General features: G+C 39.7%; 1 long non-coding RNA gene and 1 pseudogene across 1 annotated transcript; one reads left to right on the plus strand and one right to left on the minus strand.

The window, feature by feature from the left end:
• Window positions 1-5,446: 5,446 nt before the first annotated feature.
• On the minus strand, window positions 5,447-5,974 carry LOC149171118 (uncharacterized). Its single transcript, XR_016259541.1, has 3 exons — window positions 5,931-5,974; window positions 5,708-5,824; window positions 5,447-5,557 (listed from the first exon to the last, which is right to left on the minus strand). It is a non-coding gene; the product is annotated as an uncharacterized LOC149171118 (long non-coding RNA).
• Window positions 5,975-8,141: 2,167 nt separating this feature from the next.
• Window positions 8,142-8,772, plus strand: LOC149171119 (uncharacterized; annotated as a pseudogene).
• The last annotated feature ends 690 nt before the right edge of the window (window positions 8,773-9,462 follow it).

A 9,462-nucleotide genomic window follows, 5' to 3' on the forward strand; every position in this document is an offset into this window, starting at 1 on the left:
AAAATGATGAATGATGGTAAAGCGTGTGCAATGTAGTTAACAAATATTAAAAATAAGCAAACCCAACTATTAAATAAATGAGTTCAAGTAACTAAATATAGTAGATAGAAAATGGTGAATGATGGTAAAGCATGACCAACATGGCTATCAAATATTAGAAACAAACAAACCCAAATATTAGATAAATGATTTCAAGTAACTAAATATAGTAGATAGTAATTTATATTTATGAAACTTGTTCAAATTGAATTATAACATTGATTTTCTACATAAAATCAAATATATAACACATAAAGAGCCTAATTTATTAAACATTAGCATAATGAATCAAGAGCCATAGAGACAAAATAAAAACTGCCAATGCCAATTTTTATCAACTAATAATTAATGCAACATTCCACTAGATGAATGTTCAGATACAAGATGATCATTTAAGAACATAGGATTTGTGCTGTAACATTTTGTCATTCTGTCAATACAATGTCATTTTGATAGCAATGACATCACTTCATTCCAAGTCTGCATGTTTCAAAAATTTCAGTTGAAGGGGATCCCATGGAATTTGCAGAAATTTATGCTTCTTTATACCAGCTTAGCTGCTGAATTTTAACAAGATCATTTCCAGACTTTCCTAGAATGGCTGCAACTGTGCGTTCAGATGTTACAACTTCAACTGTAGTTTTTGTGATAAGCTGACCAGTTGCTGTCACACTGCCAAAGGTGATATACAATACCAAGGACATTAGTACAGAAATAGTGATCAGCAAAACCAACATGATAGCAGCAATTGACAAAATTTTGCAAATGTTGTGTACCTTTCAAATCTGGCAGAAGTCCGTTGACGAAGAATTGGGTCCTCAAACTCAGAGAAATTGCCAATACTGTTTATATTGCGATCTGATTGAATTTTGAAACAAAGCATATAGTTAGTACTACAGGGGGTGGTGTTTGCAGACAGATTTATGGTTAATTATCTTAAATAGAAATTTAATTGCAGCAAGGAATCTGCTTTTGTTCTAAGAAATCAAAATCAAAAAGTAGCAACAAAGGGACAGTAGACGAATTGTTGGCAAATGTTGGAAAATGTCGGAGGGAGATCAAGAACTGCATACAAAATTCCTTCCAGGCTTGTCTGGTAAATGTTGTATGTACATCAAACATAACACGACACTTGTTTGGACATTATTTTGGTGTACTGATCTTCATGTGATGTGGTTTTATGGTTTCTTTTAATGCTCTAGATGTTTTAAGTTAACAAACTAATCTAATTGTAGAAAGAAAAGGGAAATACTGATTCACCTCCCTTTCAGTATTTCCCCTTTGTCTCTTATTCTATAAAAGAGAATTGTGGCACTTCAATGTCATGTTAGACAGATAGAGTTTTGAGCTTGTTGCTTTGTACATCATTTCTTTCAAGATATCAAAAGTAATGTGATTCAGAGCTGCAAATTCTACTTGTTGTCCAAAGTTTTCTGAATTATATGTTTGTAGTTCTAGCATTCCCATAACACGGTATTCAATAGAAACGTGTAGGGCATATTCAAGGGTAACTGTCTTTCATATTAGTTATAACTTACAGATTATCTTCAGAGACAGTTCCTGCCGTCAATTATCCGTATGACTAATAGTTTGTCATGATTTTGTTTAATGACTTGATTTTGAGACACGAAAGAACTCTGCATATGAGATCACTTATATAATCGGCTCTAATTTCACTGTTTAACGTGTTGCTCAGTTATATTTAGGAGTTGTGTTTTTGACGCTATTGCTTTACATGTTACAAGTCAAATGAATTCATGGTCATAAGCTAATATACAAGTCAGTAATGTTGGAAAATAATTCAAATCAAATTGGATGAGTAGATGGTGTTGACATCCCAATACAACAAAGCAACTGATTGCGTTGATTAAGCTTGTTGAATGTTTTCTTTCAATGCAATGGCCATTAGTTCATTTTATTGCCATCAATGTTCTCATAGAGGTTCCACTTCAAAATCTTGGCCACGACTTGAATAGAGAACATGACAGTAAATGTCCAATATCCTCCAGAAGAATGCAGCAACAGCTGGATTAACCAAGAAGAAGAGGCCTACAAAAACCACAAAAAAACTGCAGATCAAGTTTGATTTCAATCTTCCAAGACAAATGAGGTCACTGTGGGGGCTCAAGGTGGCTTTTTTCCAGCCAGTGACCTTATGTGTCCACTGGAACCGAAAAATTATCTTACATGCCAAAAAACAATACAAGTAGTCATTAACCTCTGCAGCAGTAGAAAAATGAAATGTATCCACGTTATGCTTCGTTTTTATTTATATTTTAAGATGGCAAACCTTAGGACTCAAACGGAACTCGACGCTTAACAGGCACCCACATTCTCACTGATTTGGGAAGGGTGATCCTGCTTCAAATATTGACAAAATGTGGTTGGTTTAAATGTCCCTTGTAGTTTTACTATCACTTTTCAAATTTCATACTTCATGCTTTGACAATTTAATGCAAAACTCGGTTTTGAAAATATTAGTAGACTCGTCTTAACAATATAATTGACGGTGCCGTACAGTAAGAGTTTGACAGGGGCTCAGGAAAAGCTGGGGGAGAACTCCGCAGCTAAAAAATACACTAAAGTTGATGAAAAAATATATTTCCACTAATATGAAAGATTAAAATAAACATGTAATGCAAATTTTAACTCATAAATCGTTTCGACCTAGACAAATAAAAGTACATACAACGAAACACCATAGATTCTGTACAGATGAAATGTTTGCAGTTGGAAATCCATCAGAAAAAAATAAAAACAAGAGTTCATCGTTTTATGGATGTGCGGCAGAATCTGACTCGCGAGACTTAGGAATTCGATTCGTCAAGTCGTGTTTGACTTGAGACATTGAGTCAAACCCACAAGTACGACACAAGAACAAGCCAGACTCGGAATCGAGAGGACTTTGCCTGGTTTCCTCGCAGAACAGAGGCAGGCCCAGGATTCGAAGTCCACTTGGAGGAATCCACCAACAGTCGTTCTAAATGCTTCAACTTTTCACTTTCACCCAACAGACGATCAGTCATCAATTCTCCTGGACTGCCAGGATTCTCATACACAATACTACAAGAGTTCCAACCGATAGAAACAAGACTCTACAACTCTACAAGAACTGCTGAGCTTACGAGCTGAATCAAAACTTCCACAAAATGTCTTGTGAAATCAGTAAGACTCAGTTTTAGCTAATAATTTTGCCGATTACTGCATCTTTCGGAATGTACGTTCGCTGATTTGCTAGCAAAATTAGTTCAGGGAAAACAATAGAAGTAGCTAAGATTTAAAATGACCATTGATTCCAATTAAGATATCCGGTAACCGTAACATTAAGGCATTATATTGACAAAATTGCAAGATTTCTACTACTTTTTCGGAAAGAGACAAAATGAAAATAAGATTTAAAATAACCAGATTTAAGAAAAAAAAGCAAAGTTCGAGGCATTGTCTTGACATTAACCGCGATTCGGCAATTAATGTCTCTAGATCATATATATATATGGAAGCAAATCAATTCGAAAAGAAAAAAACCATTAAGCCTGCCCAAAATTGGGGAATTCTTTGAGTGATTAAATACCTTTGAGCAATTGTGACGTATCCCTGAGATCTGCAGTGTAATATATTGCATGGCCCGATTGCAATGCCTGGCCCAGGGTTCCATTCTCCTCGGCCTCGTCCAATACAATTTCGGGGGCCAAATCGGCAATTCTTACAGTCCAGAGATCGGATTGGATGAGCTTCACTACCAAATGGCGAGCTGCGAAACCCCGGCCACCTGTAACCACGCAGCAGGCGCGGTCCATTTCCTCGCATTGTCCTTCAATTTGCTCCTCCGTCGCCATTGAAGCCTTTTGAAGCCGAATTGGCTACCACTGAATGGCTCTGAAGGAGATTCAATGTTAAATAAGTTGGAGAATCTAAGGAAATTGCATGAACGTTCCAAGTGCTCTTTGTTTTCGTTTTCTTGTCGTGTGTATGTCTAAAATGTCCTGAGGTTGTTAGAGGGGTTATGGTTGGTAAAAGTGTTAAATGGCTGCATGGTTTTGTAAAAGCGAGGTTGGTGTGTTGCCGAACTTACCAAAGCCACACCGAGCAGGCAGCAACTCCACCGCAGACGAAAAATCGCACAGACTGCAGAGCTAAACAAGCAAGTAACAATACCCGAGCAGGCAGGAACTCCACCGCAGACGAAAAATCGCATAGACTGCAGAGCTAAACAAGCAAGTAACAATACCAACCCAAAGGCCGCGAAGACAGTAAAACCCAAAGGCCGCGAAGACAGTAAAACCCAAGCCGAACTTTCCAGCATCTCGAGGAGGAACAACTGGCCGCCGATCAGACCACCACAGCGCATGCCGACCACAGCTAAGACAAACCCTCAGTATTCAACCAGAATGCCATTAACTTATAATGCTCAAATAACCATGGACTCTTGCATGCAGGTAAGAGAAACCCTCAGTATTTAACCAGAAGACAAACCCTCAGTATTGAACCAGAATGCCATTAACTTATAATGCTCAAATAACCATGGACTCTTACATGCAGGTAAGAGAAACCCTCAGTATACCCTCAGTATTTAACCAGAATGCCATACAGTAGCCGAACTTACCAAAGCCACACCGAGCAGGTAGGAACTCCACCGCAGACGAAAAATCGCACAGACTGCACAGCTAAACAAGCAAGTAACAATACCCAAGCAGGCAGGAACTCCACCGCAGACGAAAAATCGCAGAGACTGCAGAGCTAAACAAGCAAGTAAAATACCAACCCAAATGCCGCGAAGACAGTAAAACCCAAGACGAACTTTCCAGCATCTCGAGGAGGGACAACTGGCCGCCGATCAGACCACCAGAGCGCATGCCGACCACGTGCCCTTCACCTGCGCCACGTGCCCTTCTCCTCGAACGATGCGAAGCACGTAATAAGACCCCAAATCCTTTCCACCCTCAAAACCTTGGTTCGACTTAGGTTATATCGCAAATATAATCAAAAATCGCGTGGGTCAACCCAAAGTCAGCGATCTATCGATCGCATATAGTCCCCGGCAGGGACTAATAAGATCAAGCTGCTGAAAGGTATTTTATCATATGCACAGCTCGGTACACACATGCAGTAGGATAAAATGATGTTATGTTGTGCAAGAAAATTCATATGCTCCCAAATCTGTACAAAATGTTAAAAGACAAGCTGGGGAGAGTCAAACAAGTCGGGTACCTTATCCAACTAAACCATAGTTTCTACAATTGGGCATTAATATATTGCATACCTTTCCTCTCATATTCCATGAACCTTCTCTTGGATTTTCTTCATAAGCCTTGTACATTATCTGCAATGAAACAAACGATACAGAATCCACAAAAAGCATTCAATAAATATGTTAGAAATAGATAATGCTCAAATATATGATCACAGGTACCTTTGGTGGAGGTAAGACCCTCCCGGGGACTTCTGTCATCAACATGTTGATTTGAATACCAAATTCGGCAGCATCTTTGGCAGTTGAATCTCTCAATTGTCCTCCAATCTAAAACACATACACACAAGTATATTGGTTCACTCTCTTGGTGTTGACTTTTGAAGATAAAACGAAAAAGGTAACGTTATTTCTGTTTAATACTAAAATGCAAGAACGTATGAAACAACATTGCCACGGATGAACGATCTATGGACTTACCACTTTAGTTCTCTCCCTTCGGTCTTGGGGATGTAAACAAGTTAGATTTAATAAACCACTTCGTTGTTGTTCGGTTAGAACTTTGATATAAGGCTGATCCATTTGAATCCGACAAAGCTGCATCCGATAATTTTATAAATGACATGATGATGCCATAATAGAATAACTCAATAATTCTACAACAACCACATCACAATATTTCATAACTACGATAAGAGTTTACCTCGATGGGAATATATTTCTTTTTCTCTTTATTGCCGGCTTCGATCGCCGGAAAGCCCCACAATTGGAGAGTCAGCTTGTACTGTTGCTCGAAATAGTCGACAATAGAGAGTTGCACTCCATTGCTATCAAAACTGTTCAAATAAAACAATGCACGTGCTTTGAATTCCTAATAGGAAGAGACAAAAATCTGAGCAATATCTAGAAAGCCAAATAAAAACAATAAATTTCAGGAAGCCCCTTAAACCTAAGAATTAACACACCTTAAAACCTCCAAAGGCCTATCAGTCAAACCTTTAATTCGATAACTATGCCTGATATGAATAGTTTCGACACGAAGACCTTTAAGCAACCTTTTCAACTGCCGCACAAACAAAAATTATATAAAAGCTACAAGTCACTTGGCCATATTTATGTTCCAGTTAGCAAAAGGAAAGGAAATCCCCAACTAGAAAAAGAAATCATGTCCTTGCAACCAAAACAGCGTGAAGAAGAACGCAAACAAACTCCTCATACCCTGGATCGCATCCCGTCACCGACGGAGTCATTTCTAGAAAATTCGCGGTCCAACTCCCGCACGTCTTTTCGAAAGGCCTCACTAATAAAGCTTGGTAACTCGACAGAATCATAGAAGGGCGCCGCAGCAATGTCTACGGCACAAAATTATTATCTCTTACAACTGTGTATATCAAAATTCAAGAAGATTTAAGAATTTTTCTCAAGCTGGTTATCAGAACAACACCGTACCTATATTTAAAGTGAGAAGATTATCTTGCGCGGGCCGAATAGATTGATAAAACCCCCGATAGGCCACCAAACCCCCCTGAAGCTTCTCAACGCCAAAGTGTTTCCCAAAGAACGATCTCCCTTTTTCAACGAAACTGCCACTGCAAACATTAAATACTGTAAGCATTTATAGAGCATATTTTATGGCAAATCCAAAAAGCAAAAAAAGCCACAATGTTATCATTTATTTGGTAAATTGCAGGCTTACACTCTCAGAGCTGCTTGACGAAGCACCACATCCATAACCTGCAATGCTTCTTGCGGAAGCGACATAACCATGGACTCTTGCATGCAGGTAACAGAAACCCTCAGTATTTAACCAGAATGCCATACAGTAGCCGAACTTACCAAAGCCACACCGAGCAGACAGGAACCCCACCGCAGACGAAAAATCGCACAGACTGCAGAGCCAAACAAGCAAGTAACAATACTCGAGCAGGCAGGAACTTCACCGCAGACGAAAAATCGCACAGACTGCAGAGCTAAACAAGCAAGTAACAATACCAACCCAAAGGCCGCGAAGACAGTAAAACCCAAGCCGAACTTTCCAGCATCTCGACGAGGAACAGCTGGCCGCCGATGAGACCACCACAGCGCATGCCGACCACAGCTAAGACAAACCCCCAGCGTTCAACCAGAATGCCATTAACTTATAATGCTCAAACAACCATGAACTCTTGCATGCAGGTAAGAGAAACCCTCAGTATTTAACCAGAAGACAAACCCTCAGTATTCAACCAGAATGCCATTATCTTATAATGCTCAAATAACCATCGACTCTTGCATGCAGGCCACACAGTAGCCGAACTTACCAGATCCACACTGAGCAGGCAGGAACTCCACCGTAGACGAAAAATCGCACAGACTGCAGAGCTAAACAAGCAACGAAAAATCGCACAGACTGCAGAGCTAAACAAGCAAGTAACAATACCCGGGCACGCAGGAACTCTACCGCAGACGAAACATCGCACAGACTGCAGAGCCAAACAAGCAAGTAACAATACCAACCCAAATGCCGCGAAGACAGTAAAACACAAGCCGAACATTCCAGCATCTCGAGGAGGGACACCTGGCCGCTGATCAGACCACCAGAGCGCATGCAACCACGTGCCCCTCACGCGCGCCACGTGCCATTCGCCTCGAACCATGCGAAGTGCATAATAAGACCCCCAATCCTTTCCGCCCCGTAAACCTTAGTTCGACTTAGGAAATATGCCAAATATTTGCAAAAATCGTGTCGATCAACCCAAAGTCAGCGATCTATCGATCGCTTATAGTCCCCGGCAGGGACTAATAAGTCATTTTTGGGTTATGGTCATTTTATTATTATGATAAATACGTAAAAAAATACCATTGTGTTATTGACCAAAAACTTACAAAAAAAAAATTATGTAATGGGTAACAAGGAAACCAAATTCCAACCCTGATGGCAGTCTCCAAGCGAGGGAGAGATGAGTATTGGAATGGTTCGTTGGCTTTGCGAGACGCGAAGCGAATTAATGGCGGATTAACCTTAGCGAATGGCAATAATCTCATGCCTTCCCTCGAGAAGATCGATAATATCTGTAGCGACTCTAAGGATCAAGGCGGTTATAAATTCTCTGAATAACGAAATTGGGTTGAAGATCCAATCAGATCATACTATCGACTCCACCGATGAGGAGGAGGGCAGTGCTGACCAGATGGGTTCAAAAAAGTAAGGCGTATTAACTGCAGACCGGAACTCTCAAGTGACCTTGGTCTCGGTCACTTCTGATATAGGAGACTTCACATGTTACGAAGATGCTCTCGCAGAGCTTGATTTGTTCGTAGATCAGTTTACTCCGGATGAACTTGCAATCATCATGAGCTATGCCGATGGAGATTCAATTCCGGAAATTATGTATTTGGATGTTGTGCATAGCTATGTTGAGACTACGCAAGTTTTCTATGGGTCTATGTGGGAGGATGATATTTGGCAGTTGAATGAACATCCATTCATTCAAAATTATTTTGCATTGCCACAGCCAGGAAAATTTGAATTTAAGGGAATCGAGGTTCATGACGTTTGGAAGTAGACAATTCGACGTGTCAGCGCCAATTAGAAACGATTGTAATTGAGAAAAAAAATTGTCTCTTTTCAAGTTAAAAACATGATCAGTCCCAAGCTATGTCCATTGACCTGCTTTAGGTTTGAAGCCGTTGTCACTCAAAATTGTATCTTAAAAGACGAAGGCGGACGGTAAACCTTCGTTTTCATTCTGCTGAACATATGATGTCCCATTGTTTAATAATATCTAAATATTCACAAAACCTGAAGTTTCTCAAAATGTCGTCGATAAAATATTTAACTGCAACGTAAGGACTTTTCTTTGACCGTCAGTAATCTGACGGAACAGGATCGTCTCATTTCGCTCCAAAAAAGAACTAACTCCTCCAATAGTCAGATCTGTTTTAGAATATTGGGTCTTCTAAGGTGGTTGATTATACTGTGCAATTATCATTAAATAGGCTTATAAAGAGGGCTATGATACTTAATGAAATCAATATCTTAAGCTAACCAAACCCTCCAATGTTCAAAATTGGTCTTTCCCAAGCCATATGGTCGAAGTTGATAAGAATATGTTGATTACTCAACTACAACTAGCTAAACATAACAATCATCCCAGTTATTTGATTTTGTCTAATCTTCTTGTGGTCCTCGATGATCTTTTTTAATGAGAAGTGGTCTCTTGAGAAGTTGTCTCTTGGGTTCTTCAGCATAAATT

Source organism: Pinus tabuliformis, chromosome 4_2 (genome assembly GCF_031772625.1).
Source record: "Pinus tabuliformis cultivar Carrire ecotype Pingquan chromosome 4_2, CPIR1, whole genome shotgun sequence".
Classification (NCBI taxonomy): Eukaryota; Viridiplantae; Streptophyta; class Pinopsida; order Pinales; family Pinaceae; genus Pinus; species Pinus tabuliformis.